This window comes from Schistocerca cancellata, unplaced genomic scaffold, assembly GCF_023864275.1.
Source record: "Schistocerca cancellata isolate TAMUIC-IGC-003103 unplaced genomic scaffold, iqSchCanc2.1 HiC_scaffold_596, whole genome shotgun sequence".
NCBI lineage: Eukaryota > Metazoa > Arthropoda > Insecta > Orthoptera > Acrididae > Schistocerca > Schistocerca cancellata.
Window position 1 is genome coordinate 67369 of NW_026046608.1, and position 23249 is coordinate 90617.

At 53.8% G+C, this 23249-nt stretch overlaps 54 non-coding genes across 54 annotated transcripts; 43 read left to right on the top strand and 11 right to left on the bottom strand.

The window, feature by feature from the left end:
* The first annotated feature begins 26 nt into the window (after window positions 1-26).
* Trnae-uuc (transfer RNA glutamic acid (anticodon UUC)) lies at window positions 27-98 on the top strand. Its single transcript has one exon. It is a non-coding gene; the product is annotated as a tRNA-Glu (tRNA).
* Window positions 99-394: 296 nt separating this feature from the next.
* On the top strand, window positions 395-467 carry Trnak-uuu (transfer RNA lysine (anticodon UUU)). Its single transcript has one exon. It is a non-coding gene; the product is annotated as a tRNA-Lys (tRNA).
* A 139-nt stretch (window positions 468-606) lies between these two features.
* Window positions 607-688, top strand: Trnas-aga (transfer RNA serine (anticodon AGA)). The gene has a single exon. It is a non-coding gene; the product is annotated as a tRNA-Ser (tRNA).
* A 277-nt stretch (window positions 689-965) lies between these two features.
* On the bottom strand, window positions 966-1037 carry Trnag-ucc (transfer RNA glycine (anticodon UCC)). Its single transcript has one exon. It is a non-coding gene; the product is annotated as a tRNA-Gly (tRNA).
* An 815-nt stretch (window positions 1038-1852) lies between these two features.
* On the top strand, window positions 1853-1925 carry Trnam-cau (transfer RNA methionine (anticodon CAU)). The gene has a single exon. It is a non-coding gene; the product is annotated as a tRNA-Met (tRNA).
* A 322-nt stretch (window positions 1926-2247) lies between these two features.
* Trnae-uuc (transfer RNA glutamic acid (anticodon UUC)) lies at window positions 2248-2319 on the top strand. The gene has a single exon. It is a non-coding gene; the product is annotated as a tRNA-Glu (tRNA).
* Window positions 2320-2615: 296 nt separating this feature from the next.
* Trnak-uuu (transfer RNA lysine (anticodon UUU)) lies at window positions 2616-2688 on the top strand. The gene has a single exon. It is a non-coding gene; the product is annotated as a tRNA-Lys (tRNA).
* A 139-nt stretch (window positions 2689-2827) lies between these two features.
* Trnas-aga (transfer RNA serine (anticodon AGA)) lies at window positions 2828-2909 on the top strand. Its single transcript has one exon. It is a non-coding gene; the product is annotated as a tRNA-Ser (tRNA).
* Window positions 2910-3186: 277 nt separating this feature from the next.
* Window positions 3187-3258, bottom strand: Trnag-ucc (transfer RNA glycine (anticodon UCC)). The gene has a single exon. It is a non-coding gene; the product is annotated as a tRNA-Gly (tRNA).
* An 815-nt stretch (window positions 3259-4073) lies between these two features.
* Window positions 4074-4146, top strand: Trnam-cau (transfer RNA methionine (anticodon CAU)). The gene has a single exon. It is a non-coding gene; the product is annotated as a tRNA-Met (tRNA).
* A 322-nt stretch (window positions 4147-4468) lies between these two features.
* Window positions 4469-4540, top strand: Trnae-uuc (transfer RNA glutamic acid (anticodon UUC)). The gene has a single exon. It is a non-coding gene; the product is annotated as a tRNA-Glu (tRNA).
* A 296-nt stretch (window positions 4541-4836) lies between these two features.
* On the top strand, window positions 4837-4909 carry Trnak-uuu (transfer RNA lysine (anticodon UUU)). Its single transcript has one exon. It is a non-coding gene; the product is annotated as a tRNA-Lys (tRNA).
* A 139-nt stretch (window positions 4910-5048) lies between these two features.
* Trnas-aga (transfer RNA serine (anticodon AGA)) lies at window positions 5049-5130 on the top strand. Its single transcript has one exon. It is a non-coding gene; the product is annotated as a tRNA-Ser (tRNA).
* A 277-nt stretch (window positions 5131-5407) lies between these two features.
* Trnag-ucc (transfer RNA glycine (anticodon UCC)) lies at window positions 5408-5479 on the bottom strand. Its single transcript has one exon. It is a non-coding gene; the product is annotated as a tRNA-Gly (tRNA).
* An 815-nt stretch (window positions 5480-6294) lies between these two features.
* On the top strand, window positions 6295-6367 carry Trnam-cau (transfer RNA methionine (anticodon CAU)). Its single transcript has one exon. It is a non-coding gene; the product is annotated as a tRNA-Met (tRNA).
* A 322-nt stretch (window positions 6368-6689) lies between these two features.
* Window positions 6690-6761, top strand: Trnae-uuc (transfer RNA glutamic acid (anticodon UUC)). Its single transcript has one exon. It is a non-coding gene; the product is annotated as a tRNA-Glu (tRNA).
* Window positions 6762-7057: 296 nt separating this feature from the next.
* On the top strand, window positions 7058-7130 carry Trnak-uuu (transfer RNA lysine (anticodon UUU)). Its single transcript has one exon. It is a non-coding gene; the product is annotated as a tRNA-Lys (tRNA).
* A 139-nt stretch (window positions 7131-7269) lies between these two features.
* Window positions 7270-7351, top strand: Trnas-aga (transfer RNA serine (anticodon AGA)). The gene has a single exon. It is a non-coding gene; the product is annotated as a tRNA-Ser (tRNA).
* Window positions 7352-7628: 277 nt separating this feature from the next.
* Trnag-ucc (transfer RNA glycine (anticodon UCC)) lies at window positions 7629-7700 on the bottom strand. The gene has a single exon. It is a non-coding gene; the product is annotated as a tRNA-Gly (tRNA).
* Window positions 7701-8515: 815 nt separating this feature from the next.
* On the top strand, window positions 8516-8588 carry Trnam-cau (transfer RNA methionine (anticodon CAU)). The gene has a single exon. It is a non-coding gene; the product is annotated as a tRNA-Met (tRNA).
* Window positions 8589-8910: 322 nt separating this feature from the next.
* On the top strand, window positions 8911-8982 carry Trnae-uuc (transfer RNA glutamic acid (anticodon UUC)). Its single transcript has one exon. It is a non-coding gene; the product is annotated as a tRNA-Glu (tRNA).
* A 296-nt stretch (window positions 8983-9278) lies between these two features.
* Trnak-uuu (transfer RNA lysine (anticodon UUU)) lies at window positions 9279-9351 on the top strand. Its single transcript has one exon. It is a non-coding gene; the product is annotated as a tRNA-Lys (tRNA).
* A 139-nt stretch (window positions 9352-9490) lies between these two features.
* Window positions 9491-9572, top strand: Trnas-aga (transfer RNA serine (anticodon AGA)). The gene has a single exon. It is a non-coding gene; the product is annotated as a tRNA-Ser (tRNA).
* Window positions 9573-9849: 277 nt separating this feature from the next.
* On the bottom strand, window positions 9850-9921 carry Trnag-ucc (transfer RNA glycine (anticodon UCC)). Its single transcript has one exon. It is a non-coding gene; the product is annotated as a tRNA-Gly (tRNA).
* Window positions 9922-10736: 815 nt separating this feature from the next.
* On the top strand, window positions 10737-10809 carry Trnam-cau (transfer RNA methionine (anticodon CAU)). The gene has a single exon. It is a non-coding gene; the product is annotated as a tRNA-Met (tRNA).
* Window positions 10810-11131: 322 nt separating this feature from the next.
* Window positions 11132-11203, top strand: Trnae-uuc (transfer RNA glutamic acid (anticodon UUC)). Its single transcript has one exon. It is a non-coding gene; the product is annotated as a tRNA-Glu (tRNA).
* Window positions 11204-11499: 296 nt separating this feature from the next.
* On the top strand, window positions 11500-11572 carry Trnak-uuu (transfer RNA lysine (anticodon UUU)). Its single transcript has one exon. It is a non-coding gene; the product is annotated as a tRNA-Lys (tRNA).
* Window positions 11573-11711: 139 nt separating this feature from the next.
* On the top strand, window positions 11712-11793 carry Trnas-aga (transfer RNA serine (anticodon AGA)). The gene has a single exon. It is a non-coding gene; the product is annotated as a tRNA-Ser (tRNA).
* Window positions 11794-12070: 277 nt separating this feature from the next.
* Window positions 12071-12142, bottom strand: Trnag-ucc (transfer RNA glycine (anticodon UCC)). The gene has a single exon. It is a non-coding gene; the product is annotated as a tRNA-Gly (tRNA).
* An 815-nt stretch (window positions 12143-12957) lies between these two features.
* Trnam-cau (transfer RNA methionine (anticodon CAU)) lies at window positions 12958-13030 on the top strand. The gene has a single exon. It is a non-coding gene; the product is annotated as a tRNA-Met (tRNA).
* A 322-nt stretch (window positions 13031-13352) lies between these two features.
* Window positions 13353-13424, top strand: Trnae-uuc (transfer RNA glutamic acid (anticodon UUC)). Its single transcript has one exon. It is a non-coding gene; the product is annotated as a tRNA-Glu (tRNA).
* A 296-nt stretch (window positions 13425-13720) lies between these two features.
* Trnak-uuu (transfer RNA lysine (anticodon UUU)) lies at window positions 13721-13793 on the top strand. The gene has a single exon. It is a non-coding gene; the product is annotated as a tRNA-Lys (tRNA).
* A 139-nt stretch (window positions 13794-13932) lies between these two features.
* Window positions 13933-14014, top strand: Trnas-aga (transfer RNA serine (anticodon AGA)). Its single transcript has one exon. It is a non-coding gene; the product is annotated as a tRNA-Ser (tRNA).
* Window positions 14015-14291: 277 nt separating this feature from the next.
* Window positions 14292-14363, bottom strand: Trnag-ucc (transfer RNA glycine (anticodon UCC)). Its single transcript has one exon. It is a non-coding gene; the product is annotated as a tRNA-Gly (tRNA).
* Window positions 14364-15178: 815 nt separating this feature from the next.
* On the top strand, window positions 15179-15251 carry Trnam-cau (transfer RNA methionine (anticodon CAU)). The gene has a single exon. It is a non-coding gene; the product is annotated as a tRNA-Met (tRNA).
* Window positions 15252-15573: 322 nt separating this feature from the next.
* Trnae-uuc (transfer RNA glutamic acid (anticodon UUC)) lies at window positions 15574-15645 on the top strand. The gene has a single exon. It is a non-coding gene; the product is annotated as a tRNA-Glu (tRNA).
* Window positions 15646-15941: 296 nt separating this feature from the next.
* Trnak-uuu (transfer RNA lysine (anticodon UUU)) lies at window positions 15942-16014 on the top strand. Its single transcript has one exon. It is a non-coding gene; the product is annotated as a tRNA-Lys (tRNA).
* Window positions 16015-16153: 139 nt separating this feature from the next.
* On the top strand, window positions 16154-16235 carry Trnas-aga (transfer RNA serine (anticodon AGA)). Its single transcript has one exon. It is a non-coding gene; the product is annotated as a tRNA-Ser (tRNA).
* A 277-nt stretch (window positions 16236-16512) lies between these two features.
* Window positions 16513-16584, bottom strand: Trnag-ucc (transfer RNA glycine (anticodon UCC)). The gene has a single exon. It is a non-coding gene; the product is annotated as a tRNA-Gly (tRNA).
* An 815-nt stretch (window positions 16585-17399) lies between these two features.
* Window positions 17400-17472, top strand: Trnam-cau (transfer RNA methionine (anticodon CAU)). Its single transcript has one exon. It is a non-coding gene; the product is annotated as a tRNA-Met (tRNA).
* Window positions 17473-17794: 322 nt separating this feature from the next.
* On the top strand, window positions 17795-17866 carry Trnae-uuc (transfer RNA glutamic acid (anticodon UUC)). Its single transcript has one exon. It is a non-coding gene; the product is annotated as a tRNA-Glu (tRNA).
* Window positions 17867-18162: 296 nt separating this feature from the next.
* Window positions 18163-18235, top strand: Trnak-uuu (transfer RNA lysine (anticodon UUU)). The gene has a single exon. It is a non-coding gene; the product is annotated as a tRNA-Lys (tRNA).
* Window positions 18236-18374: 139 nt separating this feature from the next.
* On the top strand, window positions 18375-18456 carry Trnas-aga (transfer RNA serine (anticodon AGA)). Its single transcript has one exon. It is a non-coding gene; the product is annotated as a tRNA-Ser (tRNA).
* A 277-nt stretch (window positions 18457-18733) lies between these two features.
* Trnag-ucc (transfer RNA glycine (anticodon UCC)) lies at window positions 18734-18805 on the bottom strand. Its single transcript has one exon. It is a non-coding gene; the product is annotated as a tRNA-Gly (tRNA).
* Window positions 18806-19620: 815 nt separating this feature from the next.
* Window positions 19621-19693, top strand: Trnam-cau (transfer RNA methionine (anticodon CAU)). Its single transcript has one exon. It is a non-coding gene; the product is annotated as a tRNA-Met (tRNA).
* A 322-nt stretch (window positions 19694-20015) lies between these two features.
* Window positions 20016-20087, top strand: Trnae-uuc (transfer RNA glutamic acid (anticodon UUC)). Its single transcript has one exon. It is a non-coding gene; the product is annotated as a tRNA-Glu (tRNA).
* Window positions 20088-20383: 296 nt separating this feature from the next.
* Trnak-uuu (transfer RNA lysine (anticodon UUU)) lies at window positions 20384-20456 on the top strand. Its single transcript has one exon. It is a non-coding gene; the product is annotated as a tRNA-Lys (tRNA).
* A 139-nt stretch (window positions 20457-20595) lies between these two features.
* On the top strand, window positions 20596-20677 carry Trnas-aga (transfer RNA serine (anticodon AGA)). The gene has a single exon. It is a non-coding gene; the product is annotated as a tRNA-Ser (tRNA).
* Window positions 20678-20954: 277 nt separating this feature from the next.
* Window positions 20955-21026, bottom strand: Trnag-ucc (transfer RNA glycine (anticodon UCC)). The gene has a single exon. It is a non-coding gene; the product is annotated as a tRNA-Gly (tRNA).
* Window positions 21027-21841: 815 nt separating this feature from the next.
* Window positions 21842-21914, top strand: Trnam-cau (transfer RNA methionine (anticodon CAU)). Its single transcript has one exon. It is a non-coding gene; the product is annotated as a tRNA-Met (tRNA).
* Window positions 21915-22236: 322 nt separating this feature from the next.
* Trnae-uuc (transfer RNA glutamic acid (anticodon UUC)) lies at window positions 22237-22308 on the top strand. The gene has a single exon. It is a non-coding gene; the product is annotated as a tRNA-Glu (tRNA).
* A 296-nt stretch (window positions 22309-22604) lies between these two features.
* Window positions 22605-22677, top strand: Trnak-uuu (transfer RNA lysine (anticodon UUU)). The gene has a single exon. It is a non-coding gene; the product is annotated as a tRNA-Lys (tRNA).
* Window positions 22678-22816: 139 nt separating this feature from the next.
* Window positions 22817-22898, top strand: Trnas-aga (transfer RNA serine (anticodon AGA)). The gene has a single exon. It is a non-coding gene; the product is annotated as a tRNA-Ser (tRNA).
* A 277-nt stretch (window positions 22899-23175) lies between these two features.
* On the bottom strand, window positions 23176-23247 carry Trnag-ucc (transfer RNA glycine (anticodon UCC)). The gene has a single exon. It is a non-coding gene; the product is annotated as a tRNA-Gly (tRNA).
* Window positions 23248-23249: the final 2 nt, after the last annotated feature.

Genomic DNA, 23249 nt, shown 5'->3' on the forward strand with positions numbered 1-23249 from the left:
AGTAAATCTCACGTTTCTCGAGCAAATCCGGTGTGGTCTAGTGGCTAGGATACCTGGCTTTCACCCAGGAGGCCCGGGTTCGATTCCCGGTACCGGAAGGGAAGTTTTTGCGCACACGACCCTCCATCGTTTGGCCTTCCAACCTTCGTTTGTCGCCCACCTTCCGGAGCTTCAACCGAACGTAATCGGGGGAAGCAGGCACAGGATGCAATTACTGTCAGCACCGGGATAAAGGGAGAAGAGGCACTGGTCCGCTGTTGGGGTGCTACCAGCGTCAGTGGGAAGTCGGTGAAGTCGCCAGTTGCGCCAGAAGCCAGCAATTACCGTAGTACGCCTACACACGCGTTCCAGTTATTCACATTGCTTGCAGTCGCTCCATGCACAACAAGCGTGAGCCCGGATAGCTCAGTCGGTAGAGCATTAGGCTTTTAACCTAAGGGTCCAGGGTTCGAATCCCTGTTCGGGCGAAGATTTTAACGCTTCCGTAATGGCTCGTCTCGTAGCGCTGGTAGCCCTGCCGTAATCAGTGCACCGAGTTCGTTTCCTGTCAACATTCTGCGCAGACCGGTTGCATTTTTCACGATTCGAGGGAAGCTTTAGCTACGAGCAGTCGTGGCCGAGTGGTTAAGGCGTCTGACTAGAAATCAGATTCCCTCTGGGAGCGTAGGTTCGAGTCCTACCGACTGCGTCGGTTTTTTTTATTTTTTGTTTCAGAAGAGAGAGCAGAAAATTTCGCAGTTTGCCTGTCGTTTTGGTACCTCGCTACACCTCACCTCTCACAGTCGTTTATAGCGCCTGTCCTTTTGATAAGGGCGAATTCCAAGCGTCAGCTTTCGCGTCAGCCGAGCAAAGTCGGGACAAGTCGGGACATACTACAGGATGGCCTGCGTGGAGCGACGACGGAAAGAAAACGTTAATTCAACAGCACGTGGCTCACATACTCATACGCATAGATTTGCGCCCGTTGCGGTGGCCGGGAATCGAACGCGGCTCAACTGCTCGGAAGGCAACTATGCTCACCATTACACTACCACCGCACAGCCGCTGCTCGCAACGCCGCGCTGTGTCGGCTTCCCGCCCGCCGGCAGTGGCCCACGGTGATAGTAGCTGTAGGCGCTTTACGAGGTAGGAGGGTGCATTCGGGCAGCGCCTCCACGCACGCTGCGTCTTTGGGCAAGGCTCGTCGCCGCGGCCGCAACGTTACTCACGCAATAGTGACGAGCGGTCGCTTTGAGGCAGTGTAGTGGGGGACTCCGCGTGTGTAGCACTTTTTTCGGTTGTATCCGACGTCGCTGGGTGGCAATCCCACTTTCCCTGCAGACAGCTGCTCGGGAATATGCTCGGGAAGCACGGACGTCATCGGACGTCCGCCCCCAACAAATGCAACTAACAAAATGAGAACAACAACTAAAAAAGTGGTAGGTTGTTCGACTACCACGCGGGCGGCCCGGCTTCGATTCCCGGCCGATGCATCGTTTTGCTGTTCTCGCAATAGTGCTGCCGCGCCGATTGCTCGCTTGAGGTGCGCCAGCCTCAGGAATGTATAGCAGGATTCGCTGTGAGAAGAACCAAACATGCAGCACGCAAGAGACCCTACTTGGACGGCCGCGTGCTGTTACTGAACTCCAGCGTCGGCCTGGCCCTACAGGCCGCTGTGTTCAGGTGCCGCAAGGGCGATGTACTGTAACCTCAGGCAGTGCTGCTTTCCGTCGTTAAAAAAGCTGCGGCAGCAGTTTACTCTAGCAAGTCGGGAAAGCACGCGTAGCGACACAACAGATTCCTGAGAAAGCGCAAACTGTCTATCTCTAATATGTGAGACTTACCAAGATTCCTGGGATGATGGTTGCAACGAGCCTCGGTAGCGCAGTAGGTAGCGCGTAAGTCTCATAATCCTAAGGTCGTGAGTTCGATCCTCACCCGGGGCATTTAATTTGCTGTACATCACGGCTGAATTAACGGCGTTGCTATTGCTAGCGAACGAACTTAATTGTCGTTTGTTATCCACAAGGAGTCCACGCCTCAGCGTCACAATGTTTACTTCCAATTATGGCAAGGTACAACTTTGATCATTCTCCTCCCCTGTTATGAGTGAAATATGATGCAAACAGCAATGAATAGACAGTTTCGAGCTGTGCGCCATGCCAGTCTGCACGCGCAAAAATGCTCGCAAACAGATAACAACACTGAGTCCGGATTGAGCACGAAATGCGAGAAGAGAGGGAGTAAATCTCACGTTTCTCGAGCAAATCCGGTGTGGTCTAGTGGCTAGGATACCTGGATTTCACCCAGGAGGCCCGGGTTCGATTCCCGGTACCGGAAGGGAAGTTTTTGCGCACACGACCCTCCATCTTTTGGCCTTCCAACCTTCGTTTGTCGCCCACCTTCCGGAGCTTCAGCCGAACGTAATCGGGGGAAGCAGGCACAGGATGCAATTACTGTCAGCACCGGGATAAAGGGAGAAGAGGCACTGGTCCGCTGTTGGGGTGCTACCAGCGTCAGTGGGAAGTCGGTGAAGTCGCCAGTTGCGCCAGAAGCCAGCAATTACCGTAGTACGCCTACACACGCGTTCCAGTTATTCACATTGCTTGCAGTCGCTCCATGCACAACAAGCGTGAGCCCGGATAGCTCAGTCGGTAGAGCATTAGGCTTTTAACCTAAGGGTCCAGGGTTCGAATCCCTGTTCGGGCGAAGATTTTAACGCTTCCGTAATGGCTCGTCTCGTAGCGCTGGTAGCCCTGCCGTAATCAGTGCACCGAGTTCGTTTCCTGTCAACATTCTGCGCAGACCGGTTGCATTTTTCACGATTCGAGGGAAGCTTTAGCTACGAGCAGTCGTGGCCGAGTGGTTAAGGCGTCTGACTAGAAATCAGATTCCCTCTGGGAGCGTAGGTTCGAGTCCTACCGACTGCGTCGGTTTTTTTTATTTTTTGTTTCAGAAGAGAGAGCAGAAAATTTCGCAGTTTGCCTGTCGTTTTGGTACCTCGCTACACCTCACCTCTCACAGTCGTTTATAGCGCCTGTCCTTTTGATAAGGGCGAATTCCAAGCGTCAGCTTTCGCGTCAGCCGAGCAAAGTCGGGACAAGTCGGGACATACTACAGGATGGCCTGCGTGGAGCGACGACGGAAAGAAAACGTTAATTCAACAGCACGTGGCTCACATACTCATACGCATAGATTTGCGCCCGTTGCGGTGGCCGGGAATCGAACGCGGCTCAACTGCTCGGAAGGCAACTATGCTCACCATTACACTACCACCGCACAGCCGCTGCTCGCAACGCCGCGCTGTGTCGGCTTCCCGCCCGCCGGCAGTGGCCCACGGTGATAGTAGCTGTAGGCGCTTTACGAGGTAGGAGGGTGCATTCGGGCAGCGCCTCCACGCACGCTGCGTCTTTGGGCAAGGCTCGTCGCCGCGGCCGCAACGTTACTCACGCAATAGTGACGAGCGGTCGCTTTGAGGCAGTGTAGTGGGGGACTCCGCGTGTGTAGCACTTTTTTCGGTTGTATCCGACGTCGCTGGGTGGCAATCCCACTTTCCCTGCAGACAGCTGCTCGGGAATATGCTCGGGAAGCACGGACGTCATCGGACGTCCGCCCCCAACAAATGCAACTAACAAAATGAGAACAACAACTAAAAAAGTGGTAGGTTGTTCGACTACCACGCGGGCGGCCCGGCTTCGATTCCCGGCCGATGCATCGTTTTGCTGTTCTCGCTATAGTGCTGCCGCGCCGATTGCTCGCTTGAGGTGCGCCAGCCTCAGGAATGTATAGCAGGATTCGCTGTGAGAAGAACCAAACATGCAGCACGCAAGAGACCCTACTTGGACGGCCGCGTGCTGTTACTGAACTCCAGCGTCGGCCTGGCCCTACTGGCCGCTGTGTTCAGGTGCCGCAAGGGCGATGTACTGTAACCTCAGGCAGTGCTGCTTTCCGTCGTTAAAAAAGCTGCGGCAGCAGTTTACTCTAGCAAGTCGGGAAAGCACGCGTAGCGACACAACAGATTCCTGAGAAAGCGCAAACTGTCTATCTCTAATATGTGAGACTTACCAAGATTCCTGGGATGATGGTTGCAACGAGCCTCGGTAGCGCAGTAGGTAGCGCGTAAGTCTCATAATCTTAAGGTCGTGAGTTCGATCCTCACCCGGGGCATTTAATTTGCTGTACATCACGGCTGAATTAACGGCGTTGCTATTGCTAGCGAACGAACTTAATTGTCGTTTGTTATCCACAAGGAGTCCACGCCTCAGCGTCACAATGTTTACTTCCAATTATGGCAAGGTACAACTTTGATCATTCTCCTCCCCTGTTATGAGTGAAATATGATGCAAACAGCAATGAATAGACAGTTTCGAGCTGTGCGCCATGCCAGTCTGCACGCGCAAAAATGCTCGCAAACAGATAACAACACTGAGTCCGGATTGAGCACGAAATACGAGAAGAGAGGGAGTAAATCTCACGTTTCTCGAGCAAATCCGGTGTGGTCTAGTGGCTAGGATACCTGGCTTTCACCCAGGAGGCCCGGGTTCGATTCCCGGTACCGGAAGGGAAGTTTTTGCGCACACGACCCTCCATCGTTTGGCCTTCCAACCTTCGTTTGTCGCCCACCTTCCGGAGCTTCAACCGAACGTAATCGGGGGAAGCAGGCACAGGATGCAATTACTGTCAGCACCGGGATAAAGGGAGAAGAGGCACTGGTCCGCTGTTGGGGTGCTACCAGCGTCAGTGGGAAGTCGGTGAAGTCGCCAGTTGCGCCAGAAGCCAGCAATTACCGTAGTACGCCTACACACGCGTTCCAGTTATTCACATTGCTTGCAGTCGCTCCATGCACAACAAGCGTGAGCCCGGGTAGCTCAGTCGGTAGAGCATTAGGCTTTTAACCTAAGGGTCCAGGGTTCGAATCCCTGTTCGGGCGAAGATTTTAACGCTTCCGTAATGGCTCGTCTCGTAGCGCTGGTAGCCCTGCCGTAATCAGTGCACCGAGTTCGTTTCCTGTCAACATTCTGCGCAGACCGGTTGCATTTTTCACGATTCGAGGGAAGCTTTAGCTACGAGCAGTCGTGGCCGAGTGGTTAAGGCGTCTGACTAGAAATCAGATTCCCTCTGGGAGCGTAGGTTCGAGTCCTACCGACTGCGTCGGTTTTTTTTATTTTTTGTTTCAGAAGAGAGAGCAGAAAATTTCGCAGTTTGCCTGTCGTTTTGGTACCTCGCTACACCTCACCTCTCACAGTCGTTTATAGCGCCTGTCCTTTTGATAAGGGCGAATTCCAAGCGTCAGCTTTCGCGTCAGCCGAGCAAAGTCGGGACAAGTCGGGACATACTACAGGATGGCCTGCGTGGAGCGACGACGGAAAGAAAACGTTAATTCAACAGCACGTGGCTCACATACTCATACGCATAGATTTGCGCCCGTTGCGGTGGCCGGGAATCGAACGCGGCTCAACTGCTCGGAAGGCAACTATGCTCACCATTACACTACCACCGCACAGCCGCTGCTCGCAACGCCGCGCTGTGTCGGCTTCCCGCCCGCCGGCAGTGGCCCACGGTGATAGTAGCTGTAGGCGCTTTACGAGGTAGGAGGGTGCATTCGGGCAGCGCCTCCACGCACGCTGCGTCAATGGGCAAGGCTCGTCGCCGCGGCTGCAACGTTACTCACGCAATAGTGACGAGCGGTCGCTTTGAGGCAGTGTAGTGGGGGACTCCGCGTGTGTAGCACTTTTTTCGGTTGTATCCGACGTCGCTGGGTGGCAATCCCACTTTCCCTGCAGACAGCTGCTCGGGAATATGCTCGGGAAGCACGGACGTCATCGGACGTCCGCCCCCAACAAATGCAACTAACAAAATGAGAACAACAACTAAAAAAGTGGTAGGTTGTTCGACTACCACGCGGGCGGCCCGGCTTCGATTCCCGGCCGATGCATCGTTTTGCTGTTCTCGCTATAGTGCTGCCGCGCCGATTGCTCGCTTGAGGTGCGCCAGCCTCAGGAATGTATAGCAGGATTCGCTGTGAGAAGAACCAAACATGCAGCACGCAAGAGACCCTACTTGGACGGCCGCGTGCTGTTACTGAACTCCAGCGTCGGCCTGGCCCTACAGGCCGCTGTGTTCAGGTGCCGCAAGGGCGATGTACTGTAACCTCAGGCAGTGCTGCTTTCCGTCGTTAAAAAAGCTGCGGCAGCAGTTTACTCTAGCAAGTCGGGAAAGCACGCGTAGCGACACAACAGATTCCTGAGAAAGCGCAAACTGTCTATCTCTAATATGTGAGACTTACCAAGATTCCTGGGATGATGGTTGCAACGAGCCTCGGTAGCGCAGTAGGTAGCGCGTAAGTCTCATAATCTTAAGGTCGTGAGTTCGATCCTCACCCGGGGCATTTAATTTGCTGTACATCACGGCTGAATTAACGGCGTTGCTATTGCTAGCGAACGAACTTAATTGTCGTTTGTTATCCACAAGGAGTCCACGCCTCAGCGTCACAATGTTTACTTCCAATTATGGCAAGGTACAACTTTGATCATTCTCCTCCCCTGTTATGAGTGAAATATGATGCAAACAGCAATGAATAGACAGTTTCGAGCTGTGCGCCATGCCAGTCTGCACGCGCAAAAATGCTCGCAAACAGATAACAACACTGAGTCCGGATTGAGCACGAAATGCGAGAAGAGAGGGAGTAAATCTCACGTTTCTCGAGCAAATCCGGTGTGGTCTAGTGGCTAGGATACCTGGATTTCACCCAGGAGGCCCGGGTTCGATTCCCGGTACCGGAAGGGAAGTTTTTGCGCACACGACCCTCCATCTTTTGGCCTTCCAACCTTCGTTTGTCGCCCACCTTCCGGAGCTTCAGCCGAACGTAATCGGGGGAAGCAGGCACAGGATGCAATTACTGTCAGCACCGGGATAAAGGGAGAAGAGGCACTGGTCCGCTGTTGGGGTGCTACCAGCGTCAGTGGGAAGTCGGTGAAGTCGCCAGTTGCGCCAGAAGCCAGCAATTACCGTAGTACGCCTACACACGCGTTCCAGTTATTCACATTGCTTGCAGTCGCTCCATGCACAACAAGCGTGAGCCCGGATAGCTCAGTCGGTAGAGCATTAGGCTTTTAACCTAAGGGTCCAGGGTTCGAATCCCTGTTCGGGCGAAGATTTTAACGCTTCCGTAATGGCTCGTCTCGTAGCGCTGGTAGCCCTGCCGTAATCAGTGCACCGAGTTCGTTTCCTGTCAACATTCTGCGCAGACCGGTTGCATTTTTCACGATTCGAGGGAAGCTTTAGCTACGAGCAGTCGTGGCCGAGTGGTTAAGGCGTCTGACTAGAAATCAGATTCCCTCTGGGAGCGTAGGTTCGAGTCCTACCGACTGCGTCGGTTTTTTTTATTTTTTGTTTCAGAAGAGAGAGCAGAAAATTTCGCAGTTTGCCTGTCGTTTTGGTACCTCGCTACACCTCACCTCTCACAGTCGTTTATAGCGCCTGTCCTTTTGATAAGGGCGAATTCCAAGCGTCAGCTTTCGCGTCAGCCGAGCAAAGTCGGGACAAGTCGGGACATACTACAGGATGGCCTGCGTGGAGCGACGACGGAAAGAAAACGTTAATTCAACAGCACGTGGCTCACATACTCATACGCATAGATTTGCGCCCGTTGCGGTGGCCGGGAATCGAACGCGGCTCAACTGCTCGGAAGGCAACTATGCTCACCATTACACTACCACCGCACAGCCGCTGCTCGCAACGCCGCGCTGTGTCGGCTTCCCGCCCGCCGGCAGTGGCCCACGGTGATAGTAGCTGTAGGCGCTTTACGAGGTAGGAGGGTGCATTCGGGCAGCGCCTCCACGCACGCTGCGTCTTTGGGCAAGGCTCGTCGCCGCGGCCGCAACGTTACTCACGCAATAGTGACGAGCGGTCGCTTTGAGGCAGTGTAGTGGGGGACTCCGCGTGTGTAGCACTTTTTTCGGTTGTATCCGACGTCGCTGGGTGGCAATCCCACTTTCCCTGCAGACAGCTGCTCGGGAATATGCTCGGGAAGCACGGACGTCATCGGACGTCCGCCCCCAACAAATGCAACTAACAAAATGAGAACAACAACTAAAAAAGTGGTAGGTTGTTCGACTACCACGCGGGCGGCCCGGCTTCGATTCCCGGCCGATGCATCGTTTTGCTGTTCTCGCTATAGTGCTGCCGCGCCGATTGCTCGCTTGAGGTGCGCCAGCCTCAGGAATGTATAGCAGGATTCGCTGTGAGAAGAACCAAACATGCAGCACGCAAGAGACCCTACTTGGACGGCCGCGTGCTGTTACTGAACTCCAGCGTCGGCCTGGCCCTACAGGCCGCTGTGTTCAGGTGCCGCAAGGGCGATGTACTGTAACCTCAGGCAGTGCTGCTTTCCGTCGTTAAAAAAGCTGCGGCAGCAGTTTACTCTAGCAAGTCGGGAAAGCACGCGTAGCGACACAACAGATTCCTGAGAAAGCGCAAACTGTCTATCTCTAATATGTGAGACTTACCAAGATTCCTGGGATGATGGTTGCAACGAGCCTCGGTAGCGCAGTAGGTAGCGCGTAAGTCTCATAATCTTAAGGTCGTGAGTTCGATCCTCACCCGGGGCATTTAATTTGCTGTACATCACGGCTGAATTAACGGCGTTGCTATTGCTAGCGAACGAACTTAATTGTCGTTTGTTATCCACAAGGAGTCCACGCCTCAGCGTCACAATGTTTACTTCCAATTATGGCAAGGTACAACTTTGATCATTCTCCTCCCCTGTTATGAGTGAAATATGATGCAAACAGCAATGAATAGACAGTTTCGAGCTGTGCGCCATGCCAGTCTGCACGCGCAAAAATGCTCGCAAACAGATAACAACACTGAGTCCGGATTGAGCACGAAATACGAGAAGAGAGGGAGTAAATCTCACGTTTCTCGAGCAAATCCGGTGTGGTCTAGTGGCTAGGATACCTGGCTTTCACCCAGGAGGCCCGGGTTCGATTCCCGGTACCGGAAGGGAAGTTTTTGCGCACACGACCCTCCATCGTTTGGCCTTCCAACCTTCGTTTGTCGCCCACCTTCCGGAGCTTCAACCGAACGTAATCGGGGGAAGCAGGCACAGGATGCAATTACTGTCAGCACCGGGATAAAGGGAGAAGAGGCACTGGTCCGCTGTTGGGGTGCTACCAGCGTCAGTGGGAAGTCGGTGAAGTCGCCAGTTGCGCCAGAAGCCAGCAATTACCGTAGTACGCCTACACACGCGTTCCAGTTATTCACATTGCTTGCAGTCGCTCCATGCACAACAAGCGTGAGCCCGGGTAGCTCAGTCGGTAGAGCATTAGGCTTTTAACCTAAGGGTCCAGGGTTCGAATCCCTGTTCGGGCGAAGATTTTAACGCTTCCGTAATGGCTCGTCTCGTAGCGCTGGTAGCCCTGCCGTAATCAGTGCACCGAGTTCGTTTCCTGTCAACATTCTGCGCAGACCGGTTGCATTTTTCACGATTCGAGGGAAGCTTTAGCTACGAGCAGTCGTGGCCGAGTGGTTAAGGCGTCTGACTAGAAATCAGATTCCCTCTGGGAGCGTAGGTTCGAGTCCTACCGACTGCGTCGGTTTTTTTTATTTTTTGTTTCAGAAGAGAGAGCAGAAAATTTCGCAGTTTGCCTGTCGTTTTGGTACCTCGCTACACCTCACCTCTCACAGTCGTTTATAGCGCCTGTCCTTTTGATAAGGGCGAATTCCAAGCGTCAGCTTTCGCGTCAGCCGAGCAAAGTCGGGACAAGTCGGGACATACTACAGGATGGCCTGCGTGGAGCGACGACGGAAAGAAAACGTTAATTCAACAGCACGTGGCTCACATACTCATACGCATAGATTTGCGCCCGTTGCGGTGGCCGGGAATCGAACGCGGCTCAACTGCTCGGAAGGCAACTATGCTCACCATTACACTACCACCGCACAGCCGCTGCTCGCAACGCCGCGCTGTGTCGGCTTCCCGCCCGCCGGCAGTGGCCCACGGTGATAGTAGCTGTAGGCGCTTTACGAGGTAGGAGGGTGCATTCGGGCAGCGCCTCCACGCACGCTGCGTCAATGGGCAAGGCTCGTCGCCGCGGCTGCAACGTTACTCACGCAATAGTGACGAGCGGTCGCTTTGAGGCAGTGTAGTGGGGGACTCCGCGTGTGTAGCACTTTTTTCGGTTGTATCCGACGTCGCTGGGTGGCAATCCCACTTTCCCTGCAGACAGCAGCTCGGGAATATGCTCGGGAAGCACGGACGTCATCGGACGTCCGCCCCCAACAAATGCAACTAACAAAATGAGAACAACAACTAAAAAAGTGGTAGGTTGTTCGACTACCACGCGGGCGGCCCGGCTTCGATTCCCGGCCGATGCATCGTTTTGCTGTTCTCGCTATAGTGCTGCCGCGCCGATTGCTCGCTTGAGGTGCGCCAGCCTCAGGAATGTATAGCAGGATTCGCTGTGAGAAGAACCAAACATGCAGCACGCAAGAGACCCTACTTGGACGGCCGCGTGCTGTTACTGAACTCCAGCGTCGGCCTGGCCCTACAGGCCGCTGTGTTCAGGTGCCGCAAGGGCGATGTACTGTAACCTCAGGCAGTGCTGCTTTCCGTCGTTAAAAAAGCTGCGGCAGCAGTTTACTCTAGCAAGTCGGGAAAGCACGCGTAGCGACACAACAGATTCCTGAGAAAGCGCAAACTGTCTATCTCTAATATGTGAGACTTACCAAGATTCCTGGGATGATGGTTGCAACGAGCCTCGGTAGCGCAGTAGGTAGCGCGTAAGTCTCATAATCTTAAGGTCGTGAGTTCGATCCTCACCCGGGGCATTTAATTTGCTGTACATCACGGCTGAATTAACGGCGTTGCTATTGCTAGCGAACGAACTTAATTGTCGTTTGTTATCCACAAGGAGTCCACGCCTCAGCGTCACAATGTTTACTTCCAATTATGGCAAGGTACAACTTTGATCATTCTCCTCCCCTGTTATGAGTGAAATATGATGCAAACAGCAATGAATAGACAGTTTCGAGCTGTGCGCCATGCCAGTCTGCACGCGCAAAAATGCTCGCAAACAGATAACAACACTGAGTCCGGATTGAGCACGAAATACGAGAAGAGAGGGAGTAAATCTCACGTTTCTCGAGCAAATCCGGTGTGGTCTAGTGGCTAGGATACCTGGCTTTCACCCAGGAGGCCCGGGTTCGATTCCCGGTACCGGAAGGGAAGTTTTTGCGCACACGACCCTCCATCGTTTGGCCTTCCAACCTTCGTTTGTCGCCCACCTTCCGGAGCTTCAACCGAACGTAATCGGGGGAAGCAGGCACAGGATGCAATTACTGTCAGCACCGGGATAAAGGGAGAAGAGGCACTGGTCCGCTGTTGGGGTGCTACCAGCGTCAGTGGGAAGTCGGTGAAGTCGCCAGTTGCGCCAGAAGCCAGCAATTACCGTAGTACGCCTACACACGCGTTCCAGTTATTCACATTGCTTGCAGTCGCTCCATGCACAACAAGCGTGAGCCCGGATAGCTCAGTCGGTAGAGCATTAGGCTTTTAACCTAAGGGTCCAGGGTTCGAATCCCTGTTCGGGCGAAGATTTTAACGCTTCCGTAATGGCTCGTCTCGTAGCGCTGGTAGCCCTGCCGTAATCAGTGCACCGAGTTCGTTTCCTTTCAACATTCTGCGCAGACCGGTTGCATTTTTCACGATTCGAGGGAAGCTTTAGCTACGAGCAGTCGTGGCCGAGTGGTTAAGGCGTCTGACTAGAAATCAGATTCCCTCTGGGAGCGTAGGTTCGAGTCCTACCGACTGCGTCGGTTTTTTTTATTTTTTGTTTCAGAAGAGAGAGCAGAAAATTTCGCAGTTTGCCTGTCGTTTTGGTACCTCGCTACACCTCACCTCTCACAGTCGTTTATAGCGCCTGTCCTTTTGATAAGGGCGAATTCCAAGCGTCAGCTTTCGCGTCAGCCGAGCAAAGTCGGGACAAGTCGGGACATACTACAGGATGGCCTGCGTGGAGCGACGACGGAAAGAAAACGTTAATTCAACAGCACGTGGCTCACATACTCATACGCATAGATTTGCGCCCGTTGCGGTGGCCGGGAATCGAACGCGGCTCAACTGCTCGGAAGGCAACTATGCTCACCATTACACTACCACCGCACAGCCGCTGCTCGCAACGCCGCGCTGTGTCGGCTTCCCGCCCGCCGGCAGTGGCCCACGGTGATAGTAGCTGTAGGCGCTTTACGAGGTAGGAGGGTGCATTCGGGCAGCGCCTCCACGCACGCTGCGTCTTTGGGCAAGGCTCGTCGCCGCGGCCGCAACGTTACTCACGCAATAGTGACGAGCGGTCGCTTTGAGGCAGTGTAGTGGGGGACTCCGCGTGTGTAGCACTTTTTTCGGTTGTATCCGACGTCGCTGGGTGGCAATCCCACTTTCCCTGCAGACAGCTGCTCGGGAATATGCTCGGGAAGCACGGACGTCATCGGACGTCCGCCCCCAACAAATGCAACTAACAAAATGAGAACAACAACTAAAAAAGTGGTAGGTTGTTCGACTACCACGCGGGCGGCCCGGCTTCGATTCCCGGCCGATGCATCGTTTTGCTGTTCTCGCTATAGTGCTGCCGCGCCGATTGCTCGCTTGAGGTGCGCCAGCCTCAGGAATGTATAGCAGGATTCGCTGTGAGAAGAACCAAACATGCAGCACGCAAGAGACCCTACTTGGACGGCCGCGTGCTGTTACTGAACTCCAGCGTCGGCCTGGCCCTACAGGCCGCTGTGTTCAGGTGCCGCAAGGGCGATGTACTGTAACCTCAGGCAGTGCTGCTTTCCGTCGTTAAAAAAGCTGCGGCAGCAGTTTACTCTAGCAAGTCGGGAAAGCACGCGTAGCGACACAACAGATTCCTGAGAAAGCGCAAACTGTCTATCTCTAATATGTGAGACTTACCAAGATTCCTGGGATGATGGTTGCAACGAGCCTCGGTAGCGCAGTAGGTAGCGCGTAAGTCTCATAATCTTAAGGTCGTGAGTTCGATCCTCACCCGGGGCATTTAATTTGCTGTACATCACGGCTGAATTAACGGCGTTGCTATTGCTAGCGAACGAACTTAATTGTCGTTTGTTATCCACAAGGAGTCCACGCCTCAGCGTCACAATGTTTACTTCCAATTATGGCAAGGTACAACTTTGATCATTCTCCTCCCCTGTTATGAGTGAAATATGATGCAAACAGCAATGAATAGACAGTTTCGAGCTGTGCGCCATGCCAGTCTGCACGCGCAAAAATGCTCGCAAACAGATAACAACACTGAGTCCGGATTGAGCACGAAATACGAGAAGAGAGGGAGTAAATCTCACGTTTCTCGAGCATATCCGGTGTGGTCTAGTGGCTAGGATACCTGGCTTTCACCCAGGAGGCCCGGGTTCGATTCCCGGTACCGGAAGGGAAGTTTTTGCGCACACGACCCTCCATCGTTTGGCCTTCCAACCTTCGTTTGTCGCCCACCTTCCGGAGCTTCAACCGAACGTAATCGGGGGAAGCAGGCACAGGATGCAATTACTGTCAGCACCGGGATAAAGGGAGAAGAGGCACTGGTCCGCTGTTGGGGTGCTACCAGCGTCAGTGGGAAGTCGGTGAAGTCGCCAGTTGCGCCAGAAGCCAGCAATTACCGTAGTACGCCTACACACGCGTTCCAGTTATTCACATTGCTTGCAGTCGCTCCATGCACAACAAGCGTGAGCCCGGATAGCTCAGTCGGTAGAGCATTAGGCTTTTAACCTAAGGGTCCAGGGTTCGAATCCCTGTTCGGGCGAAGATTTTAACGCTTCCGTAATGGCTCGTCTCGTAGCGCTGGTAGCCCTGCCGTAATCAGTGCACCGAGTTCGTTTCCTGTCAACATTCTGCGCAGACCGGTTGCATTTTTCACGATTCGAGGGAAGCTTTAGCTACGAGCAGTCGTGGCCGAGTGGTTAAGGCGTCTGACTAGAAATCAGATTCCCTCTGGGAGCGTAGGTTCGAGTCCTACCGACTGCGTCGGTTTTTTTTATTTTTTGTTTCAGAAGAGAGAGCAGAAAATTTCGCAGTTTGCCTGTCGTTTTGGTACCTCGCTACACCTCACCTCTCACAGTCGTTTATAGCGCCTGTCCTTTTGATAAGGGCGAATTCCAAGCGTCAGCTTTCGCGTCAGCCGAGCAAAGTCGGGACAAGTCGGGACATACTACAGGATGGCCTGCGTGGAGCGACGACGGAAAGAAAACGTTAATTCAACAGCACGTGGCTCACATACTCATACGCATAGATTTGCGCCCGTTGCGGTGGCCGGGAATCGAACGCGGCTCAACTGCTCGGAAGGCAACTATGCTCACCATTACACTACCACCGCACAGCCGCTGCTCGCAACGCCGCGCTGTGTCGGCTTCCCGCCCGCCGGCAGTGGCCCACGGTGATAGTAGCTGTAGGCGCTTTACGAGGTAGGAGGGTGCATTCGGGCAGCGCCTCCACGCACGCTGCGTCTTTGGGCAAGGCTCGTCGCCGCGGCCGCAACGTTACTCACGCAATAGTGACGAGCGGTCGCTTTGAGGCAGTGTAGTGGGGGACTCCGCGTGTGTAGCACTTTTTTCGGTTGTATCCGACGTCGCTGGGTGGCAATCCCACTTTCCCTGCAGACAGCTGCTCGGGAATATGCTCGGGAAGCACGGACGTCATCGGACGTCCGCCCCCAACAAATGCAACTAACAAAATGAGAACAACAACTAAAAAAGTGGTAGGTTGTTCGACTACCACGCGGGCGGCCCGGCTTCGATTCCCGGCCGATGCATCGTTTTGCTGTTCTCGCAATAGTGCTGCCGCGCCGATTGCTCGCTTGAGGTGCGCCAGCCTCAGGAATGTATAGCAGGATTCGCTGTGAGAAGAACCAAACATGCAGCACGCAAGAGACCCTACTTGGACGGCCGCGTGCTGTTACTGAACTCCAGCGTCGGCCTGGCCCTACAGGCCGCTGTGTTCAGGTGCCGCAAGGGCGATGTACTGTAACCTCAGGCAGTGCTGCTTTCCGTCGTTAAAAAAGCTGCGGCAGCAGTTTACTCTAGCAAGTCGGGAAAGCACGCGTAGCGACACAACAGATTCCTGAGAAAGCGCAAACTGTCTATCTCTAATATGTGAGACTTACCAAGATTCCTGGGATGATGGTTGCAACGAGCCTCGGTAGCGCAGTAGGTAGCGCGTAAGTCTCATAATCTTAAGGTCGTGAGTTCGATCCTCACCCGGGGCATTTAATTTGCTGTACATCACGGCTGAATTAACGGCGTTGCTATTGCTAGCGAACGAACTTAATTGTCGTTTGTTATCCACAAGGAGTCCACGCCTCAGCGTCACAATGTTTACTTCCAATTATGGCAAGGTACAACTTTGATCATTCTCCTCCCCTGTTATGAGTGAAATATGATGCAAACAGCAATGAATAGACAGTTTCGAGCTGTGCGCCATGCCAGTCTGCACGCGCAAAAATGCTCGCAAACAGATAACAACACTGAGTCTGGATTGAGCACGAAATACGAGAAGAGAGGGAGTAAATCTCACGTTTCTCGAGCAAATCCGGTGTGGTCTAGTGGCTAGGATACCTGGCTTTCACCCAGGAGGCCCGGGTTCGATTCCCGGTACCGGAAGGGAAGTTTTTGCGCACACGACCCTCCATCGTTTGGCCTTCCAACCTTCGTTTGTCGCCCACCTTCCGGAGCTTCAACCGAACGTAATCGGGGGAAGCAGGCACAGGATGCAATTACTGTCAGCACCGGGATAAAGGGAGAAGAGGCACTGGTCCGCTGTTGGGGTGCTACCAGCGTCAGTGGGAAGTCGGTGAAGTCGCCAGTTGCGCCAGAAGCCAGCAATTACCGTAGTACGCCTACACACGCGTTCCAGTTATTCACATTGCTTGCAGTCGCTCCATGCACAACAAGCGTGAGCCCGGATAGCTCAGTCGGTAGAGCATTAGGCTTTTAACCTAAGGGTCCAGGGTTCGAATCCCTGTTCGGGCGAAGATTTTAACGCTTCCGTAATGGCTCGTCTCGTAGCGCTGGTAGCCCTGCCGTAATCAGTGCACCGAGTTCGTTTCCTGTCAACATTCTGCGCAGACCGGTTGCATTTTTCACGATTCGAGGGAAGCTTTAGCTACGAGCAGTCGTGGCCGAGTGGTTAAGGCGTCTGACTAGAAATCAGATTCCCTCTGGGAGCGTAGGTTCGAGTCCTACCGACTGCGTCGGTTTTTTTTATTTTTTGTTTCAGAAGAGAGAGCAGAAAATTTCGCAGTTTGCCTGTCGTTTTGGTACCTCGCTACACCTCACCTCTCACAGTCGTTTATAGCGCCTGTCCTTTTGATAAGGGCGAATTCCAAGCGTCAGCTTTCGCGTCAGCCGAGCAAAGTCGGGACAAGTCGGGACATACTACAGGATGGCCTGCGTGGAGCGACGACGGAAAGAAAACGTTAATTCAACAGCACGTGGCTCACATACTCATACGCATAGATTTGCGCCCGTTGCGGTGGCCGGGAATCGAACGCGGCTCAACTGCTCGGAAGGCAACTATGCTCACCATTACACTACCACCGCACAGCCGCTGCTCGCAACGCCGCGCTGTGTCGGCTTCCCGCCCGCCGGCAGTGGCCCACGGTGATAGTAGCTGTAGGCGCTTTACGAGGTAGGAGGGTGCATTCGGGCAGCGCCTCCACGCACGCTGCGTCTTTGGGCAAGGCTCGTCGCCGCGGCCGCAACGTTACTCACGCAATAGTGACGAGCGGTCGCTTTGAGGCAGTGTAGTGGGGGACTCCGCGTGTGTAGCACTTTTTTCGGTTGTATCCGACGTCGCTGGGTGGCAATCCCACTTTCCCTGCAGACAGCTGCTCGGGAATATGCTCGGGAAGCACGGACGTCATCGGACGTCCGCCCCCAACAAATGCAACTAACAAAATGAGAACAACAACTAAAAAAGTGGTAGGTTGTTCGACTACCACGCGGGCGGCCCGGCTTCGATTCCCGGCCGATGCATCGTTTTGCTGTTCTCGCTATAGTGCTGCCGCGCCGATTGCTCGCTTGAGGTGCGCCAGCCTCAGGAATGTATAGCAGGATTCGCTGTGAGAAGAACCAAACATGCAGCACGCAAGAGACCCTACTTGGACGGCCGCGTGCTGTTACTGAACTCCAGCGTCGGCCTGGCCCTACAGGCCGCTGTGTTCAGGTGCCGCAAGGGCGATGTACTGTAACCTCAGGCAGTGCTGCTTTCCGTCGTTAAAAAAGCTGCGGCAGCAGTTTACTCTAGCAAGTCGGGAAAGCACGCGTAGCGACACAACAGATTCCTGAGAAAGCGCAAACTGTCTATCTCTAATATGTGAGACTTACCAAGATTCCTGGGATGATGGTTGCAACGAGCCTCGGTAGCGCAGTAGGTAGCGCGTAAGTCTCATAATCTTAAGGTCGTGAGTTCGATCCTCACCCGGGGCATTTAATTTGCTGTACATCACGGCTGAATTAACGGCGTTGCTATTGCTAGCGAACGAACTTAATTGTCGTTTGTTATCCACAAGGAGTCCACGCCTCAGCGTCACAATGTTTACTTCCAATTATGGCAAGGTACAACTTTGATCATTCTCCTCCCCTGTTATGAGTGAAATATGATGCAAACAGCAATGAATAGACAGTTTCGAGCTGTGCGCCATGCCAGTCTGCACGCGCAAAAATGCTCGCAAACAGATAACAACACTGAGTCCGGATTGAGCACGAAATACGAGAAGAGAGGGAGTAAATCTCACGTTTCTCGAGCAAATCCGGTGTGGTCTAGTGGCTAGGATACCTGGCTTTCACCCAGGAGGCCCGGGTTCGATTCCCGGTACCGGAAGGGAAGTTTTTGCGCACACGACCCTCCATCGTTTGGCCTTCCAACCTTCGTTTGTCGCCCACCTTCCGGAGCTTCAACCGAACGTAATCGGGGGAAGCAGGCACAGGATGCAATTACTGTCAGCACCGGGATAAAGGGAGAAGAGGCACTGGTCCGCTGTTGGGGTGCTACCAGCGTCAGTGGGAAGTCGGTGAAGTCGCCAGTTGCGCCAGAAGCCAGCAATTACCGTAGTACGCCTACACACGCGTTCCAGTTATTCACATTGCTTGCAGTCGCTCCATGCACAACAAGCGTGAGCCCGGATAGCTCAGTCGGTAGAGCATTAGGCTTTTAACCTAAGGGTCCAGGGTTCGAATCCCTGTTCGGGCGAAGATTTTAACGCTTCCGTAATGGCTCGTCTCGTAGCGCTGGTAGCCCTGCCGTAATCAGTGCACCGAGTTCGTTTCCTGTCAACATTCTGCGCAGACCGGTTGCATTTTTCACGATTCGAGGGAAGCTTTAGCTACGAGCAGTCGTGGCCGAGTGGTTAAGGCGTCTGACTAGAAATCAGATTCCCTCTGGGAGCGTAGGTTCGAGTCCTACCGACTGCGTCGGTTTTTTTTATTTTTTGTTTCAGAAGAGAGAGCAGAAAATTTCGCAGTTTGCCTGTCGTTTTGGTACCTCGCTACACCTCACCTCTCACAGTCGTTTATAGCGCCTGTCCTTTTGATAAGGGCGAATTCCAAGCGTCAGCTTTCGCGTCAGCCGAGCAAAGTCGGGACAAGTCGGGACATACTACAGGATGGCCTGCGTGGAGCGACGACGGAAAGAAAACGTTAATTCAACAGCACGTGGCTCACATACTCATACGCATAGATTTGCGCCCGTTGCGGTGGCCGGGAATCGAACGCGGCTCAACTGCTCGGAAGGCAACTATGCTCACCATTACACTACCACCGCACAGCCGCTGCTCGCAACGCCGCGCTGTGTCGGCTTCCCGCCCGCCGGCAGTGGCCCACGGTGATAGTAGCTGTAGGCGCTTTACGAGGTAGGAGGGTGCATTCGGGCAGCGCCTCCACGCACGCTGCGTCTTTGGGCAAGGCTCGTCGCCGCGGCCGCAACGTTACTCACGCAATAGTGACGAGCGGTCGCTTTGAGGCAGTGTAGTGGGGGACTCCGCGTGTGTAGCACTTTTTTCGGTTGTATCCGACGTCGCTGGGTGGCAATCCCACTTTCCCTGCAGACAGCTGCTCGGGAATATGCTCGGGAAGCACGGACGTCATCGGACGTCCGCCCCCAACAAATGCAACTAACAAAATGAGAACAACAACTAAAAAAGTGGTAGGTTGTTCGACTACCACGCGGGCGGCCCGGCTTCGATTCCCGGCCGATGCATCGTTTTGCTGTTCTCGCTATAGTGCTGCCGCGCCGATTGCTCGCTTGAGGTGCGCCAGCCTCAGGAATGTATAGCAGGATTCGCTGTGAGAAGAACCAAACATGCAGCACGCAAGAGACCCTACTTGGACGGCCGCGTGCTGTTACTGAACTCCAGCGTCGGCCTGGCCCTACAGGCCGCTGTGTTCAGGTGCCGCAAGGGCGATGTACTGTAACCTCAGGCAGTGCTGCTTTCCGTCGTTAAAAAAGCTGCGGCAGCAGTTTACTCTAGCAAGTCGGGAAAGCACGCGTAGCGACACAACAGATTCCTGAGAAAGCGCAAACTGTCTATCTCTAATATGTGAGACTTACCAAGATTCCTGGGATGATGGTTGCAACGAGCCTCGGTAGCGCAGTAGGTAGCGCGTAAGTCTCATAATCTTAAGGTCGTGAGTTCGATCCTCACCCGGGGCATTTAATTTGCTGTACATCACGGCTGAATTAACGGCGTTGCTATTGCTAGCGAACGAACTTAATTGTCGTTTGTTATCCACAAGGAGTCCACGCCTCAGCGTCACAATGTTTACTTCCAATTATGGCAAGGTACAACTTTGATCATTCTCCTCCCCTGTTATGAGTGAAATATGATGCAAACAGCAATGAATAGACAGTTTCGAGCTGTGCGCCATGCCAGTCTGCACGCGCAAAAATGCTCGCAAACAGATAACAACACTGAGTCCGGATTGAGCACGAAATACGAGAAGAGAGGGAGTAAATCTCACGTTTCTCGAGCAAATCCGGTGTGGTCTAGTGGCTAGGATACCTGGCTTTCACCCAGGAGGCCCGGGTTCGATTCCCGGTACCGGAAGGGAAGTTTTTGCGCACACGACCCTCCATCGTTTGGCCTTCCAACCTTCGTTTGTCGCCCACCTTCCGGAGCTTCAACCGAACGTAATCGGGGGAAGCAGGCACAGGATGCAATTACTGTCAGCACCGGGATAAAGGGAGAAGAGGCACTGGTCCGCTGTTGGGGTGCTACCAGCGTCAGTGGGAAGTCGGTGAAGTCGCCAGTTGCGCCAGAAGCCAGCAATTACCGTAGTACGCCTACACACGCGTTCCAGTTATTCACATTGCTTGCAGTCGCTCCATGCACAACAAGCGTGAGCCCGGATAGCTCAGTCGGTAGAGCATTAGGCTTTTAACCTAAGGGTCCAGGGTTCGAATCCCTGTTCGGGCGAAGATTTTAACGCTTCCGTAATGGCTCGTCTCGTAGCGCTGGTAGCCCTGCCGTAATCAGTGCACCGAGTTCGTTTCCTGTCAACATTCTGCGCAGACCGGTTGCATTTTTCACGATTCGAGGGAAGCTTTAGCTACGAGCAGTCGTGGCCGAGTGGTTAAGGCGTCTGACTAGAAATCAGATTCCCTCTGGGAGCGTAGGTTCGAGTCCTACCGACTGCGTCGGTTTTTTTTATTTTTTGTTTCAGAAGAGAGAGCAGAAAATTTCGCAGTTTGCCTGTCGTTTTGGTACCTCGCTACACCTCACCTCTCACAGTCGTTTATAGCGCCTGTCCTTTTGATAAGGGCGAATTCCAAGCGTCAGCTTTCGCGTCAGCCGAGCAAAGTCGGGACAAGTCGGGACATACTACAGGATGGCCTGCGTGGAGCGACGACGGAAAGAAAACGTTAATTCAACAGCACGTGGCTCACATACTCATACGCATAGATTTGCGCCCGTTGCGGTGGCCGGGAATCGAACGCGGCTCAACTGCTCGGAAGGCAACTATGCTCACCATTACACTACCACCGCACAGCCGCTGCTCGCAACGCCGCGCTGTGTCGGCTTCCCGCCCGCCGGCAGTGGCCCACGGTGATAGTAGCTGTAGGCGCTTTACGAGGTAGGAGGGTGCATTCGGGCAGCGCCTCCACGCACGCTGCGTCTTTGGGCAAGGCTCGTCGCCGCGGCCGCAACGTTACTCACGCAATAGTGACGAGCGGTCGCTTTGAGGCAGTGTAGTGGGGGACTCCGCGTGTGTAGCACTTTTTTCGGTTGTATCCGACGTCGCTGGGTGGCAATCCCACTTTCCCTGCAGACAGCTGCTCGGGAATATGCTCGGGAAGCACGGACGTCATCGGACGTCCGCCCCCAACAAATGCAACTAACAAAATGAGAACAACAACTAAAAAAGTGGTAGGTTGTTCGACTACCACGCGGGCGGCCCGGCTTCGATTCCCGGCCGATGCATCGTTTTGCTGTTCTCGCTATAGTGCTGCCGCGCCGATTGCTCGCTTGAGGTGCGCCAGCCTCAGGAATGTATAGCAGGATTCGCTGTGAGAAGAACCAAACATGCAGCACGCAAGAGACCCTACTTGGACGGCCGCGTGCTGTTACTGAACTCCAGCGTCGGCCTGGCCCTACAGGCCGCTGTGTTCAGGTGCCGCAAGGGCGATGTACTGTAACCTCAGGCAGTGCTGCTTTCCGTCGTTAAAAAAGCTGCGGCAGCAGTTTACTCTAGCAAGTCGGGAAAGCACGCGTAGCGACACAACAGATTCCTGAGAAAGCGCAAACTGTCTATCTCTAATATGTGAGACTTACCAAGATTCCTGGGATGATGGTTGCAACGAGCCTCGGTAGCGCAGTAGGTAGCGCGTAAGTCTCATAATCTTAAGGTCGTGAGTTCGATCCTCACCCGGGGCATTTAATTTGCTGTACATCACGGCTGAATTAACGGCGTTGCTATTGCTAGCGAACGAACTTAATTGTCGTTTGTTATCCACAAGGAGTCCACGCCTCAGCGTCACAATGTTTACTTCCAATTATGGCAAGGTACAACTTTGATCATTCTCCTCCCCTGTTATGAGTGAAATATGATGCAAACAGCAATGAATAGACAGTTTCGAGCTGTGCGCCATGCCAGTCTGCACGCGCAAAAATGCTCGCAAACAGATAACAACACTGAGTCCGGATTGAGCACGAAATACGAGAAGAGAGGGAGTAAATCTCACGTTTCTCGAGCAAATCCGGTGTGGTCTAGTGGCTAGGATACCTGGCTTTCACCCAGGAGGCCCGGGTTCGATTCCCGGTACCGGAAGGGAAGTTTTTGCGCACACGACCCTCCATCGTTTGGCCTTCCAACCTTCGTTTGTCGCCCACCTTCCGGAGCTTCAACCGAACGTAATCGGGGGAAGCAGGCACAGGATGCAATTACTGTCAGCACCGGGATAAAGGGAGAAGAGGCACTGGTCCGCTGTTGGGGTGCTACCAGCGTCAGTGGGAAGTCGGTGAAGTCGCCAGTTGCGCCAGAAGCCAGCAATTACCGTAGTACGCCTACACACGCGTTCCAGTTATTCACATTGCTTGCAGTCGCTCCATGCACAACAAGCGTGAGCCCGGATAGCTCAGTCGGTAGAGCATTAGGCTTTTAACCTAAGGGTCCAGGGTTCGAATCCCTGTTCGGGCGAAGATTTTAACGCTTCCGTAATGGCTCGTCTCGTAGCGCTGGTAGCCCTGCCGTAATCAGTGCACCGAGTTCGTTTCCTGTCAACATTCTGCGCAGACCGGTTGCATTTTTCACGATTCGAGGGAAGCTTTAGCTACGAGCAGTCGTGGCCGAGTGGTTAAGGCGTCTGACTAGAAATCAGATTCCCTCTGGGAGCGTAGGTTCGAGTCCTACCGACTGCGTCGGTTTTTTTTATTTTTTGTTTCAGAAGAGAGAGCAGAAAATTTCGCAGTTTGCCTGTCGTTTTGGTACCTCGCTACACCTCACCTCTCACAGTCGTTTATAGCGCCTGTCCTTTTGATAAGGGCGAATTCCAAGCGTCAGCTTTCGCGTCAGCCGAGCAAAGTCGGGACAAGTCGGGACATACTACAGGATGGCCTGCGTGGAGCGACGACGGAAAGAAAACGTTAATTCAACAGCACGTGGCTCACATACTCATACGCATAGATTTGCGCCCGTTGCGGTGGCCGGGAATCGAACGCGGCTCAACTGCTCGGAAGGCAACTATGCTCACCATTACACTACCACCGCAC